The following is a 17140-nucleotide window of genomic DNA, read 5'->3' as shown; positions in this document are numbered from 1 at the left end:
ATGTTATAATAATTTTATTAAATTTGTTAGTAAATTAACATCACATTGAATATGACCTTCATAATTAATTAATATTATAAGATTGGGAGAGACCATATAAAACGTGATAGAGAGAGAGGATTGCCATGTATGCCGATTTGTTTACAAACTCACAACGTGGTGAGCAACATCATTGAGTAATTGCTTTTCAAAACTTTTTTTTTTTAATCCTAAAAGGTACTTTTCTAAAATTGTTACAAAATGTTACTTTTAGCAACGAAAAATGGGGTTAATTTTTGTTAAATAAATGGGTCTATAAATCGTTTTGTGGGATAGTAGATCTCCACTAAAAAAAATTAATTGTAGATTTTTATGTATATCAGTTTTTTGGGTAGTATTTATTACATAATTAACTATTACATACAAAGTACACACAATTTACTTTTTGAACCGAAATTGTGATTTTGAAACACATTTCAATTCAAAATATGATTTGTGTACTGGTGATTTTGAAACACATTTCATTTCAAAATATGATTTGTGTACCGGTCTGCAACAATGTGTGTATTAACAATTACTTATTTTTCCCTGTATTTCTACTCAAAAATTAAAACTTTTTTTATATTGAAACCACTTGTGGGGCCCAAATAATTTATGGGCCGGGCCCGTTTACCTGTGAAGGGGGCCAGAGGCCCAAGCCAAGGAAAGGCTATGGCCCAAGCTCGGTGGGATAGCCTTGCGATTCAGCCGAGGACAGTTCTGTCCTCGGCAAACCCAACGTCCCACCGAAGAGAGGGGCAAAAACGGTATAGGACTAAGTTTGAAAGAAAATATAAAATATCCGGGGAAAGCTGCCCTTACTGCCATTCAATACTCTGCACCAGACAAAGCCGCATTCTTTGGCTTTTACAACCACCCCCAACGACTTTGAATATGGGCTGATGGGACAAGTATCAGTCTTGGAAAGGTTGACCCTTTACGTGGACGAAGGACAATGAACGCAGGCAAGTATAAAAGGAAAAATAAGTAACCTAAAGAAGGGGCTGGGAAAAATGGCCAAAAACCAGAGCCTCCCAACCCACCTCCAGGAGAAAGATTCCAGGGGTGAAGACAACCTAGACACGAATGAATACCATGAAAAACCCACCGCCTGGCGACCAAGGCCTAGCCTTTCAAACCCACGCTCTACAAATGATATTGTTTGGGCCTTTTTACGTGCGAACCCGATACTGTTACGGTCCGTCGCGAATCGTGTCCTTACAATTGGCGCCGTCTGTGGGGAAAGGCTTGTGTGTGGGCATAGGCGGTAGGTCGAGGTATTTCCTTTGTCATTTCTAACAATTGGTTATAGAGTTTTAGCGTAAAGTTCCGCCAGGAGCTATGTTTCTTAATTAGGGGCTACGCTGGCTAGCGTTAATCGCGCGGATAATTCTAGGGGCTTGGCCGAGGAGCTAACTCCCTTAAAGCCAAGTTCCAGCGCTAAAAAAAAAAAAAAAAAAAAAGGGTTTTGGACAGAACCAAGGCATTGCATGTCCACGAACTCAAGCCTATGGGGAAACCAACTACTTGGATGAGGAAAACTAGGTTTTGGACAGAACCAAGGCATTGCATGGTCCACGGACTCAAGCCTATGGGGAAACCAACTACTTGGATGAGAAAACTAGGTTTTGGACAGAACCAAGGCATTGCATGGTCCTCGGACTCAAGCCTATGGGGAAACCAACTACCTGGATGAGAAAACTAGGTTTTGGACAGAACCAAGGCATTGCATGGTCCTCGGACTCAAGCCTATGGGGAAACCAACTACCTGGATGAGAAAACTAGGTTTTGGACAGAACCAAGGCATTGCATGGTCCTCGGACTCAAGCCTATGGGGAAACCAACTACCTGGATGAGAAAGCTAGGTTTTGGACAGAACCAAGGTATTGCATGGTCCTCAGACTCAAGCCTATGGGGAAACCAAGTACTAAAAAAAAAAAAGTTTTGGATAGAACCAAGGCCTTGCATGGTCCTCGGACTCAAGCCTATGGGGAAACCAACTACTTGTAAGGAAAAACTACATTACATGGACTTTAGGATTTATCCGAGGAAAACTCTCCACTAACAATTGTGTTAGTTCCTAAATTGCGAGGATTCTCAAGTCTGCTTTCGGATCTGCAACACCAAAGGGATCGATGCAATATAGAGCAATATGTCGCCTGAAAAACAATCTGAGTTCTCTACTGCTCAGTCAACTCCTCGGACGGTATTCTCGCACTTATCACAGAATATTCAATTGTTACCTCGGTTAGTTTCCTAAGTTTAACTTATTATGAATTATCGTCGTAATGCCTGGTAGTGTTGGTAAATCAGAATTAGTTGGGTTATGTTTCAAGGTTTCCCGCTCTAAGTATCATTGAAGAAACACACACACGGAGCACACCCCTTTCACAAAGTAGTGTTGCAAAAAGAATAGTATTCAAAACAAGTAAATAAATTTCCCTTTTTACTAAAACAAAGAAATAGTACAGCGTACAATGAAAAGCTGGAATCAGCTTATGTCAAAACTCACTACATAATTGAAAAGGAAGATACAAGAGAATAAGACAAAGCCGAGGAGGCAGTACAGACGAGAGGTTGGCTTCTAAAGCTAACCACATAATCAAAAGGAAAGATACAAGAGAATGAGATAAAGCCGAGGAGGTAGCACATAGGAGAGGTTGGCTACTGCTTCAAGACCTTGTTCTTCCTCAATGCTTTTGCATGCCCATAACTCAGACAGCAAAAAAAACCCAACTTGAGCCTCACACCGCTGAAGGAAAGGTGCAAGGAGCCGGGAGTTGAGGAGCCTTCACCAAAAAATTTGCCTGCAACAAGGCAGAGGTGATGATGGCGGAGAATCTTTCTTCTGACACACCAAAATTCTGGCATGAACAGAACCTGCTTCGGATTTTGACTAAAAGAGGGAGAAACACCCTTTCCCCTCTGTCGAAACAGAATATTCCCTTGAATTTATGCCTCCTTTGCCCGTACCTCACTATTTTGAGTCTCAGGAGGACACGGCGCCTCTGTGGCGGAGAGAGTTCCTTTTCTCCAACCCTCGCCTCAAACATGATATACTAAGGGAGGAAACTGAAGGATTTGTGCGTAAGTAAAACAACTGTCTCTCCTATTTATTTAAAAAGATAAGGTGGTGGAATTTAATTCACGCAGCGTCCCAAGGAACGCTACAGACAAAATATCTCCAGCTCGATTTCCAACGCCATCTGCAACCATGAGATTAAAGGAGTCTCGTGAAGGCGCACCTCGAACACTGGGACGCCAAAAAGTACCGCGTGACCAAAGACTACGGAAATACCTCTTAATTTGTGGGCCTAGTAAATTCGCGGCCCAGGCCCGTTCTACATGGGGGCCCAGGGACTACGGCCCACGCCGAGGAATAGCCGTTGCCGAGGGCAACCTCCTGCTCGGCACCTTGTGAAATACCTGAGGAAAGAGAGAAACTGAACTATGGTCCTCGGACTCAAGCCTATGGGGAAACCAACTACTCGGATGGGGAAAGTCCTCGGCTCAAACACTGTAAAATGTTAAGGCCAATAAGAGTGTTAGGATGATGGCGGGACGCTCCACTATTCGGTGGCCTAAGGGGGCTGTTCATTTTTGCGGGTGATATGTCTTCGAATGATTGCTTCCTACACCGTATAGAGCATCCAGTTCTAATCTCGGCATTGTTTCGGGCAAGTATCGTTATTCACAGGTACGCATTGCTATGTCAAACAATTCTATCAAAGTTATGGTGACATCTTTTTATTAGCAACTATTTTGGCCTTAGTTGTCATTGATTCAAATGCTATATTATTGTGCCGAGCAGCGTTTGCAAATTTGTAAAAACATAGAGACAGAACATGCGAAGTAAAATAACAACAATTTTTATTAATATGAAAAATTATTACAACGTACAAAGAGGGGCTCAAACAAGCCTATACAAAAGGTGAACTGCCGAAGCAACGATAACATCCGCAGTACAGATAAGTAAACAGTTAGGTGTCTTTTAAACTCGTCTTCAAAGTCTCTCCAATCTCTGCCTCAGTATTGCTTATATTGAGAGAAGAACCTTCTTTGGAAAAAGATGAAGGAGAAGGAAGAAGAAGATGGAGGAAATGAATGAAGAAGATGGAGGAGATGAATGAAAAGAAGGAGGAGAAGAAGAGAGAAGAGATGAAAAGAAAGAAAAAGGAGCAAAAGAGGGAGAAGGAAAAGCACTAGGATGGATCTGGTGCTGGGAAGACTAAGAAAGAGAGGCGGAAGGAGGCGCCAGTGAACGAAGAGAGGAAGAAGCAGGGGCACTTAGTCCTTGCCTCGGTCCTGACTCCTAACACACTGGGACCATATTAGGTATGCTCATAAGAAAGCGGTTGGTACTGATAATGGGTGTCCTCGACTCAGTCACGCTGAAAGTTTGACGTGACGAGTCCCTGCTTCGGATTTTGGCTGAAAGAAAGGTGAGGTTGATTTTGAGTTTTCGCCATCCCTGTCCTGACCGAGCCATTACGAGCTTTATTGGAACGTGGCGTTTACGGGAGGGGTATGGCTCCTTCATCACTCGTTGTTATGGTAAAGTGTATCACGATTTAGTGTATAAACTGGTGGGTAAAATAAACACTAGGGGAGGCCAAGTATTTCAAATCTCAGAAGGATGAAAAGTGACTCTTTACAAAAACAATAACCTCCTACCTTCCTTCTTATACAGAGGGTGGAACGGGAGACATTTAATAGGTTCAGATCTCCAAAGAAATCTGCAAACACAAACATGTCGGTTTCACTTCTCTACCTCATCAAAACAAACCGTCGAATTAAAGTAGTCTCGTAAATAGAGGTCATTAAAAGCGCGTTCTGGATACCCAAACGATGAGAACGCATCAAGGGTAAAGTCAAAAGACTGTCTCGTAGACCGGTGCATTTCCTGGGCAGATGAAGAGCCGCCAGCATTATTGATAGGCCGAATTGACTAGGCCATAAGAAGGGGCTCGGTGTTACCAAAACCCCCCTTTCCAACCAAGAGGTTGGACAGCAGGGTTTTGAGGGGCTATTGTGGGGCCCAAATAATTTATGGGCCGGGCCCGTTTACCTGTGAAGGGGGCCAGAGGCCCAAGCCAAGGAAAGGCTATGGCCCAAGCTCGGTGGGATAGCCTTGCGATTCAGCCGAGGACAGTTCTGTCCTCGGCAAACCCAATGTCCCACCGAAGAGAGGGGCAAAAACGGTATAGGACTAAGTTTGAAAGAAAATCTAAAATATCCGGGGAAAGCTGCCCTTACTGCCATTCAATACTCTGCATCAGACAGAGCTGCATTCTTTGGCTTTTACAACCACCCCCAACGACTTTGAATATGGGCTGATGGGACAAGTATCAGTCTTGGAAAGGTTGACCCTATACGTGGACGAAGGACAATGAACGCAGGCAAATATAAAAGGAAAAATAAGTAACCTAAAGAAGGGGCTAGGAAAAATGGCCAAAAACCAGAGCCTCCCAGCCCACCTCCAGGAGAAAGATTCCAGGGGTGAAGACAACCTAGACACGAATGAATACCACGAAAAACCTACCGCCTGGCGACCAAGGCTTAGCCTTTCAAACCCACGCTTTACAAATGATATTGTTTGGGCCTTTTTACGTGCGAACCCGATACTGTTACGGTCTGTCGCGAATCGTGTCCTTACACCACTCAAAAATGTTTCAAAAAAAAAAAACACTCAAAAATTATACTTTTGAAGTCCAAAAGTGAAAACTATCATCTCCAAAATTGGTAAGTTATCATTCCTTTTTGTTTTTTGGAAAGTTATGATACATTTTGTATAAACTACTATTACCCATGATGGATGAATGAGAGATAGAAATTATGGTTTTGGAATAATATTTGGGTTAGGTTTGGAAACTTGGATTTAAATTTGGATTTGGATTTAAATTTATATTTTAAATTAATAGATTTGAAATGTCTTAATATCAAATTCATTAATATTAGAAAGTATTTCAAATTCAAGCATACTTGGTAGATTTGTTAAATCCAAATCCTTGATCTTTTTTAAACTATCCAAACAAGATATTTGAATTTTAATTATCTAAATTTAAATGCTCAAATCATATCATCTAAATGCACCATTGTGCTATTCTTACTTGACAAATTTTAATGAATAAATTGGTATTTATTTAGTTGGTGTATTTAAGAGTCATCAGTCATGATATGTATGTTCTAGAAATTACTTGTTCTGCTTATTTAAATTGTGTGGTTGTGAGTAATCTCTATGTAAGCATTTAATTTTAGAGGGTCACGTGTCATGCCGATCATACGTGTTCATTGTTTGACTCATTAAAAAGAGATCGTTCAATAAACTTTTAGGGGCTGTTTGGATTGAGTTTTTTGATAACTCAATTCTCTGTTTCCATAACTCATAACTCAAAAATGGTGGGACCCATAGTAAAAAGGTTGTTTGGCCAAACGATAACTCTGTTTCCATCACTCAATTCTCTGATTTTTGAGTTATGAGTTATGGAAACTGAAAACAACAAAAGGCTGTTTTCAGTTTCTATAACTCATAACTCAATGGCATTTCCGTAAATAAACACACATGAGGGACCCACAGCCACAACTTTTGACCAACTTTTGACCTCTTTTTTTTTTTTTTTTTTTCTTTTTCTGTTGGCGTTGGCTGTTTTTTTTTTTTTTTTTTTTTTTTTCTGGGTTGGCGTTGTTCTTTTTTTTTTTTTTTTTTTTTTTTTCTTCTCCTTTTCCTGGTTGGCTGATCGGTTTCTGGGTTGGCCTTTTTTTTTTTTTTTTTTTTTTTTTCTGGGTTGGCGTTGTTCTTTTTTTTTTTTTTTTCTTTTTTTTTCTTTTCCTGGGTTGGCTGTTCGGTTTGGTTTTTTTTTTTTTAAATTATTTTATATATATATTATATATATTAGCTTTGGTGAGTTGGTGCTAAAAAAAAAAAAAAAAAAAAAAACTGTATTGGCTGACAGGTGTGGAGCCCATGAATAGTATGAAAAAATTGAGTGATGAAAATAAAAGTGATGTTGCCAAATGAGTGTGAAAAAATGAGTGATGAGTGATGAGTGATGAGTGATGAAAATTGAGTGACGGAAATTGAGTGATGAAAAATCCTTACCCAAACAGGCCCTTAGCTTTTTTTATCCTTTGAAAGTAGTACCATGTAAAAGTGGAGTCAATAAGAAAGATATTGCTAATAACTCTCTGTGTCGGCAAAACGGGAAGCACGTTTAATAAAGAAAGAACATTCGATGAATTTTATGTGAATACAGATTTTAGCTAGGTAAAAATTAAGATGTATTAATCCAAAAAAAGAAATTTATATATATATATATATATATATATATATTACTTGAGTTTAATCCGCAAAAACAAAAACAAAACAAAAAATAATAATTGTAACTTGGGTTTCAGTTTTTGTTACATATAAAGCTAAAATGTTAACTTTCTCCCAGCAGAAAATAAATAATAATTTACTTTCATTTTGGAGTTTGTTAGAGATAGTTTCAACGTGTTTGTTACCCATATGATTTGTTTGATAAACTATTATTTGAATTAAAAGTATTTAAATTTAGCATTGTTATTTATTTATATTCAAATTAATTCATACATACACTATATATAAGAGAATTTCACTCTTTCAACTGGAATTTATTATGGTTCAAAAATAACCTCATTAATGAATGATAACTTCATTTAGAAATAGAGTCATAAATGTCAAATAATAAATTTCATTTTGAATTCATAAAGAAAACTCCTAAAATTTAGGATTTTTTTTTTCCCTTCACATTCATCTTTTTATTCCCTAAAATTTAGCTTTTTTTATTTTTTTATAATAGATGAAAATTATTATCCTTTACCCAAAAAATTAGAAAAGCCTCTAAGCATGCACAGTCATAAATGTCAAATAATAAATTTCATTTTGAATTCAAAAAGAAAACTCCTAAAATTTAGGATTTTTTTTCCCTTCACATTCATCTTTTTATTCCCTGAAATTTAGCTTTTTTGTTTTTTTTTGGTTATAATAGATGAAAATTATTATCCTTTACCGAAAAAATTAGAAAAGCCTCTAAGCACGCACAACGACCAACGTGCTTAGAGGCTAATATTTTAGAATAGAATTGGGTTTTAGGATTCGTTGATGAGTTTATCTCATCAACAAATGAGAATTAAGTTCAATTAACTATAAAATTAACCCAAAATCTCTATTATCACTCTCAAGTTTAGAAGGTTAATGTGGGTTCTAGTTAACTCAACTAGTAAAATTCTAATAGTTGAATAAGAGATATGGGGTTTAATCTCTGCCTATATCAAAAACCGTCTTGGTCTAATAATAAAAAGTTATCATCAGAAGCGGACGCTATAGGTTGAAACTATCTAAAAACAAAAAAGTTTAGGAGGCTAATCACCTCGAATCAACTAAGTTAAACCACTGTATACCCTTGGTGCAGTGGTTATTTCATAAGTATAAATGCTTGTGAGGTTTAAGAGGTAAAGACCAGGGTTCAAGTTTCCAGTAGGAAATTTCACACATATATACACTTAAATTAAGATAGAGTAGAATTTCTAACATAAAAAAACTAAGTTAGATAAATTAATATTTGAATTAAAAGCATTTAAATTTACTCATAAGGATAAATCTTTATCTAAATAATGTAGCATATTGTTATTTATTTCTATTCAAATTAACTCCTAGGTTTTATTATAAAATTGGTTCCTATGTTTTAGGACTTATAGATGAGATTATCTCATCATTTGTTATATATGTACATTGAATATAATAATGAGAATTAAGCATAAAACTAACCCAAAATGTTTAGGAGACTAGTCATTTCAAATCAACTAAGTTAGATAAATTATTATTTTAATCAAAAGTATTTAGATTTTGGCTAGTAATAGGTTTTTATCTAAATAAGGTAGCCATAGATTAGAATTGTTATTTATTTGTATTCAAATTATTTCCTATGTTATCTAAAAAAAAAATCCTATGTTTTAGAATAGAATTAATTCCTATATTTTAGGATTTGTTGATGAGGTTATCTCATCCTTAGCTATTTATGTACGTTGAATGCATTAATTAGAATTAAACATAAAATTAACCCAAAACATTTATTCTCTCTCTCAAGTTTGGGAGGATGGTCTTCTTGAATTAACTAAGTTATCTTTTATTTTTCCGGCTCACAACCGTGTCTGCTCTTAATGATTGATCTTTATTGTCAAACTAAGAAACCATTTTTTTTTTTTTTTTTGCTTAATCTTATTCACTCCTGATGATTGCTCTTTATTATCAGACCAATACATCAATTGGTTTTTTATGCAGGTGGGGATTAAATCCCAGATCTCTTATATTTAATCACAAGAGTCTTCACCAATTGAGTTAACTAGAACCTATTTGGCTAGGCAGCTTTATATGTCAAATATGGAGACATATTTCTACTCAATTGCATTAAATTATTGAAATGATTTATACTCCTAGTCCCATGTTTATCTAGTCTCTTTGTAAAATGCTTCAAAACCATGGATTATGAGAAACAATAAGGAAAAAATAATCAAACAGATCAGCCATACTAATTAATATGCCAAAAAACAACGTCTGAAGAAAACATTTTCAGCAAAATTATAACATTAATATATTTCCTTTTGCAAATTAATACTTATGAAACATTAAATCATAAAAATAGACTTAGTTATCAATCCAAGTTTTAGGTGCACAATTTCTTTTTCTTTTCTTTTTTTTATTGTGTAAAAGTATAGTTATAGGTTAAAAGAAAAAGTAAAAATTTCAAAAATTATACCTAAGAAATGACCAAAATAAGATAATGAAATTGAGTTTTCATCCAAAATGAAATTTATCACTCGTTGTGTTGGAAACTGTCTAAACACTCTAGAACCTGAAAAACAATAGTTAATGGTTGTTAAAAAATATTCATAGCTATGCTAGAGTAATTAGATACAAATATTATGGATGGTGTAATTTTATTCCGATTCTAAATTAAAGTTGGCATACTAATATTGTCTCTAAAAGTTCACTTGTAACTCGCTTGTCGTTTGCTCTAGCAAAATCGCCAGATTTTGAATTATAAATTACACTAGAAGAAGGATTCTTACTCAGTTTTAACTATACTTTGTAAGCTTATATAAAAAACCTTATATACGATTTTTTGAAATTAGAAGAGTTGTCATATCATAGCAAGCCTTTTTTCCTAAGCCTAAGAAGAGAAATCATCACTGTGCTTTGTTTCATAATAAACTTGTTAAATTGATTTGTACATTTTGCTTACATATGGTTCTAAAACGAAATTTTCAAAATAAAAAATACAATGACCAAAATCACACTCATGTCAACATCGACTAATGTAGTATGCACAATGGCGAAGTCATTAATTTATTTTTGAGATCCAAACTCAATATATCAATAATTTGTTTACACAAATATATATAATTTATACTTAAAATAGGTTGTTAGCATTATATATATATATATATATATATATACATACACCCACGTACAGAGAATTTTCTCTTACATAATAAAATTAATTTTATGCATTAAGTCAAGTGTAATTATCATTTAAAATTGTATTTATTAACTATAAATATTCTTTAAATCAATGTCTATTTGTTACATAAATAAAAGATAATTTATTAGAGTGTAGTTTTAGAAAATATTAAACGTATACAAATCAATCAATTTTAAACTACTTAAATGATAAATATCAATTTTATATCTCTTAACATATATATATATATACATACAATGTAATATAAGAGGGATAAAATCAAGACAAAAACTAAATAAAAAGCTTTATTTTATGTATATATAGAAAGTATGTCCCAAAATTTTAACTATAAAATTCTCTATATTTACTTATATATATATATTTTTTATCAATATATAAATGCTTATAAAATTAATGATTTATATATGATAAAAAATAAAATGTTTTTTTTAAAAAAAGTCATTGGTGTAATTATCAATCTATATATTAGTATGTTCCACGGATGATGAGGTCTTTCACCTTGAATCTCCAACATGAGTGCAAATCTAACTGGTCAACGTAGCTTTAGATCTAAAACATGAATGCAACAATAATATTGAATGGGACCAAACAATACATCATGACACAAGGTTTTATGGCACTTCGATCTATAAAAGGAGCTCCACTTTCTAATCTAATAAAATCATTTCTAGTTGTAAAGCCCTTTTCCTTTTTCTCTTTTCGTATTGGTTCTAAACTTTTGATGACCAAATCTCCTTAATTTGAGTCTTTTGCTAATTGCACGAGGAGGAAAAGCATAAAGGTAATGATTAGCATACAAATTGGGCCAAGAAACTCTCATTACCATATTATATATTATATGATTTGTCTGTTAATTTACGCATCCATATAAAATAAACAAGGCATTAAATTTGGATGCATGAAAATGATATAAAACCAACTAGGTAGTTGAGAGTTTGAAAATGAGATGAGGGAGTAATAACCGGGCCATTGTCATCTTGAAGCTTCCTTCAACTAACTTCTACTTTGTAGACACACATGCATGCAAGTGTAGGAGCAAAATGTAAAAGCCTTTTCTTTGACAACACTAGTGTGAGTAGGACTGAAAATGAACCCAACTATATAGAAATTGTTTGGGCTTAGCTGGAGAACAAAATTGTTTATTTGCGTTATTTAACAAACGAGTCAAATTCAATTCCAAATTTAAGTGTTATTATTAAATGAATCGTGTTCAAATGACATAATAACATGTTCTTGAACAAGTTTGTGAGTATGATATTCAATTTAAATATGCATAATATTATATGTTTTATGTGTATGTTTGTAGGTTTGCAAACAAATTTATAAGATATCAAATCATTTTTTTAATTTATTAATAATATAAATGATTCACTTTGTAGAAAAAAATTATATACAGATTTTACCAATAAAATGTGTTGAATCTAATTTCTATAATCTCATAAACAAAAACATTCTATCTAATTAACTCAAATAACATTATGTCAACTATAATTTAGTTATGATATTTACTATAAATGGAAAAATAATAAGTTCATTAAGTAACTCATGAACAAACTCGACCTTGTTTGCCAAAAAAAATTAAACAAATTTGAATATTCTATATCACTCTCTCAATCTCTCTCCTTTTAACTCATAATTTGGGAGAGTGGATTTATAGGGGAAAAAAATTTCACTTCCTTTCCCTTGAACCAAAAATTCTTTCACTTTAAAAAAAAAAAAAAAAAATTTAGATACAATACAAAAAGAGTATAAATGGGATTTGATACAACACAATTTATCCATCAAATTCCGTACATATGATTGAGAAGTAATCAATTGTCGGAGATGCCATTCAACTCATAAAACATTAATCGCTTCCTTTTTAAACCATTGAAAATGGTTTAGTAAACAATTGCAACGAAGCCTAATATATATCACAGATTCACAATCAATGACGTTACTTGAGGATAAGATTTTGGGGGTGGGTAAGTGAAAATGAAACCAAGCTTGTGATCATGCTAATTAAGCTGGTCGAAGTTGCTTGAAGACAATGCTAATCAAAAGTTGCACGTAAAAGAACGATTTTGACGGCAACCCTTGTACATGTGGCTATATCTTATTATCTTCTGCTCTTGTCAACGTTACATCGACACAGTTTTTTTGCTGGCAACAATTGAAGTGTCTATGCAATTATTTCCATGGATATGAAAAAAGAAAAGACATTACAATTGCTACTGTTTGTGTTGAGTGTCAAGCGACTCAAACGTCTATGCAATTTCCATTATTGCTATGAATTTCCATTGTCATTGTCTAAAGAAAGAAAAATAAATTTTTTTTAGAAAAATTTACAATGATTAAGCTTCCGTTTCGATACCAATGAAAAATGAAAATTATTTCACTATTCAACTTATTTTTGCTACTAATCAAGAGCCTTATTGCACTTTTTGGTACTATTCATGAGCCCCATTGTACTATTTCAACTAACTTTTACCTTTATTTACAGTACTTTCAATAATAAATTTTCAGTTTTAATAAAATAAGCTTGATCCAAACAGAATTGTTATTGCCGATGCATCAACGTCTATATATGCAATTTCCATTGCTATGAATTTTTTGATGTCATTGTCCCCCCACCCCCCCCCCCCCCCAAAAAAAAAAAATTACAACTACTAATTTTGTCCCATATCCAAAAAAAAGAAAGAAAATATTACAACTGCTAATTTTGTCCCACAGCCAAAAAAAAAAAAAACCTTAAGTAAGGTGGAATTGACTTTAAATTAGTGAAAAAAAAAATATTTTACTAAAAATGTGGAATTGAACTAAATGATTTATTCATTCCACACTTTAGTGAGTAATGACTTCATCATGAAAAGTTAAAGAACCAAAAATTTTCCAGAGTTTCACTTGAAAAGGAAGAGTAAAAGCGAAACTACTAGATTTTTCAGTTATTGAATTAAACGTTGTTAAGTTGCAGGGAAGTTGAATAAAGTTTATTTTGAAAATCAAGGTAGTTTTGTTTATAATTAGAAACAATGGGGTTGGTCAATGTAATTTCAGTATAACTTACAAAAGCTCTGTGCAATTTAAAAAAAAAAAAAATCCTTTCCTTCCTCACAACAAAATAAATAAATAAGAGAAAAAGAAGAATCAATTCTTAGTGTTAGTGCTATAGATGCTTCTTTCAATTAATAGATGCTTCTTTCTTCTCCAACCAAAAAAAAAAAAAAATCTTATTGATATAGTGAGATATGTTCATTAAGAAGTAGGAAAAGTCAAAAGGGATTTTTTTTCCTAACCATCATAGGTAGTACTTCCATAGATCCTCAATTTTGGAGATGACAAGATTTGGTTCTAATAAGTTTTCTAATCCAATACCAACTCTTTTTCTTTTTCCTTTCATTTTTTTGGGTCAAAACAACTTGCACTTAGTCTAAGTCTAAATCTTTATTTTAAATATATAAAAATTAAAAAAAAAACTCTAAATTTTTGTTCCTATATAAAAGAACTCTATTGTAAAATCCCTAAAATTATATCATTTATTTAAATTGAGTGCATTGGATTTGCCGGATCATCAACATTCAAAAAAAAAAAATAAATAAAAAAAAAATAACTACCAAGACTGGTAGCTAACTTGACATTTCTTAGAGTTTCCAATATTCAAATCCTTCCTTCCTAACTATTTAACTATCCAAAAAATAAATAAAAAGATTGACTAATAGCCTACTACATTTTGGTATATATTTTAAAAAGAAATAATGTATCTACAATATTTTTACAACAAATCCTAAGTGGCAGGTTGTTACTGGTTGTTATTGTTAGGGCAAAAAAGTAATCTTAGTATTAGTTTCAAATTTGAAACAATAACAACTAATCACCTGTGATTTGTTGTAAAAATATTGTAGACGTAACATCTCTCATATTTAAATTATTGTTGATGTGGTACCTAAATTTCAATCTACTCCTTTCAAAATTGATGGATAGAATTTTAGGAATGTGGAATTACTTTAAGCACTTTAGAGGATCCTCATTGATCTCTCTAAATCAAAGACAAAATTTTTAGTTAAAGACAACAACACATTTAATTTCTATTAAATAGTCAACAAATTTATTGAGCCAAACCAATAGACATCTGTGATGAATTCCCCCCAAACTTTTTTTACTAGACAAGCATTTAGGAATTTTTCTTGTAATTATCTTGCACATGCATGACAGAGAATTGGTATTACCTAAAACTCGAAGGCTATTAAAAAATAAGAAGTGTTACGTTCACAACAAATCATAGGTGGCAAATTGTTATTGATTATAATTTGAATTTACAATTTAAATTATTTTTTTGTCCACTTGTAATAGCCAATAACAACCTGCCACTTAAAATTTATTGTGAAAATTTTGTAAATATAACATTTTTCTATAAAAAAAAAAAAAATTGCCCAAGATCAAGAAAATAAGGAAAATCCACCAAACCTAACCGTTGAGGAAGACCGAACTTATAAAGAAACTTCACCAACCCAATCAGCAAAGTCTTACCCATGTAATCAGCAAAATAAGATACAAAAGGAAGGAAATGGCTCCAGAAATAAATATAGATTAAAAATTTGTTGAAATTTGTCTCCCAAGAATGTGTATATATAGAGAGAGTAGAGACCTCTGTGAAAGATATTTGCATTGCAAAATAAAAGAAAAATATGAAATAGTGGATTGTAGGCCTTAGAACCGCACCACTGAAAATTCAATTTTTTTTTCTTTTTATTTTCTTGTAAATTCATTTTTCACAAAATTGGAATAAAACAAAGAAGAAGATAGAATTTTTTTTTTTCTTTTTAAGAAAAAGAAGAAGAGAGAAAGTTAATTACACTTGTTTGGCCTATGATTTTGGCCGAGTTTATTTGCTCATACGTGATTACAAAAGTTATACATTACCAAAATGAAATTTTATTCTAGAAACCATTAGTAAAGTACGTAAATGATGATTAGACATCCAAATCCAATACATACATTTGTTGCAGGACTTTTTATTTTTTGGTTTAAAGGAAATATAAATAGAACTAGGCAGCCAAAATGGCTAAGTTGGTGGCAACATGCCTACAAAAGCTTTCCCCATTTTTGTCTGCACTCACTAAGGTAGCAATCTCATCAGATGGACATAATTTTTTATTAAAAGCATATCGACCAACTCTATATATATAATAATACCAACTAATGCCTTTGGTGCATGGGACTGGACCACACAAGGACTCTTTCGATTTTCTTGTTTCACACACCCAATTTCAATTGACAGGATATTATATTACTATAGTTATACCCAAGTAAAGATGCCACCGACCGACAGAGGTGACGTCATTTGAGATGGTCAAATTTTAAATATATATATATATATATATATAATATTTTAATTTTAATTTTAAAATTTTTTTATTAACTTTTGACCTCCTAAAATAAAATTTTGAACAACTCGACTCTAAATTTTTTTTTTTTTAAGCTCAACTGATATAAGTTTGAATATATCCCTCTTAACAATCTATTCTTGCAAATGAAGTTATAATTAATTTGAAAAATGCTATATCCACAATATTTTTACAATACTTTTACAAGAAATCTTAAGTGGCAAGTTCAGACTAGCTGTTATTATTGGGTAAAAATGTAATTTCAATGGTAGTTTCAAATTAGAATCCGTAATAACTTGTCATCTAGGATTTACTGTGAAAATATTGTAAACAAAACACTTCTCAATTAATTTATACTCTTGACCAAATATGTAAGTGGAGTGGCTGAATTTGAATGTGCTTTTAATTTGTTATTTCTTGAGTGGAGATTGGGCCGTGGGTAGCAAATGTTAACACTAAAAGGCAATTAAACAATTAGATAGATGGTGATTCTTAAAAAAAAAAAAAAAAAAAAAGAGACTAGGGGCTTGGGACAAGGGAGTGATTGAGTAAAAACAAAAGCAAATGCTAACACAACAAAAAACAAAAAACAAATTCTTAATACAATTACAACGACCAATAGTTATCAAAGTGAAGCTGAACTGTTAAATAAAATTATGGTAAAAGAGTATAGACATAAACTAATAAATAAAAATCTTCTAAGCAGTAATAATTAAAATTCACTTAAAAATAGTAATTAATATGTTTATTGTATTTAGAAACAATAGATGATTTTCAAGATTTAATTTTCGCAGAAACATTTTATTATGTTTATTGCATTAAGAAACAATATGCCTAATAAATTTTTTTTTTTTTTTGGTTTCCCACAATGTTTCCTCAAGACTTTCAACCAGAAACTAATCACTGTTCGTGCCGGGTGGGCCCACGAAGGGGTAAAGCACTGGCCCAGGAAATTCTTTTCAAAGTGCAGGTAACAGGACTTAAACTAGGAAGCACACCTAGTCGAGCCCATAATAAGCACTTTGAGACCAAGAATCCAACCAACTTGGCCAACCCCCTGGGTTAATAAACTTAATAGTTTATCTTTTATTTTCTTACTATTACTATGGACAAATTGTAATAAAGAAACAACGTAGATTGCAAGATTCATTTCCTATCCAAAATACATCTTCTTAGCCTTACTGATCTCCTAGCTCTAGAGCCGCCAACATGTCGCCTATCTTACCCTTTTTCCCAAAACAAAAAACAAAAAACCCT

This window comes from Quercus lobata, chromosome 3, assembly GCF_001633185.2.
Source record: "Quercus lobata isolate SW786 chromosome 3, ValleyOak3.0 Primary Assembly, whole genome shotgun sequence".
NCBI classification, from domain to species: Eukaryota; Viridiplantae; Streptophyta; class Magnoliopsida; order Fagales; family Fagaceae; genus Quercus; species Quercus lobata.
This window is presented reverse-complemented; position numbering follows the sequence as displayed.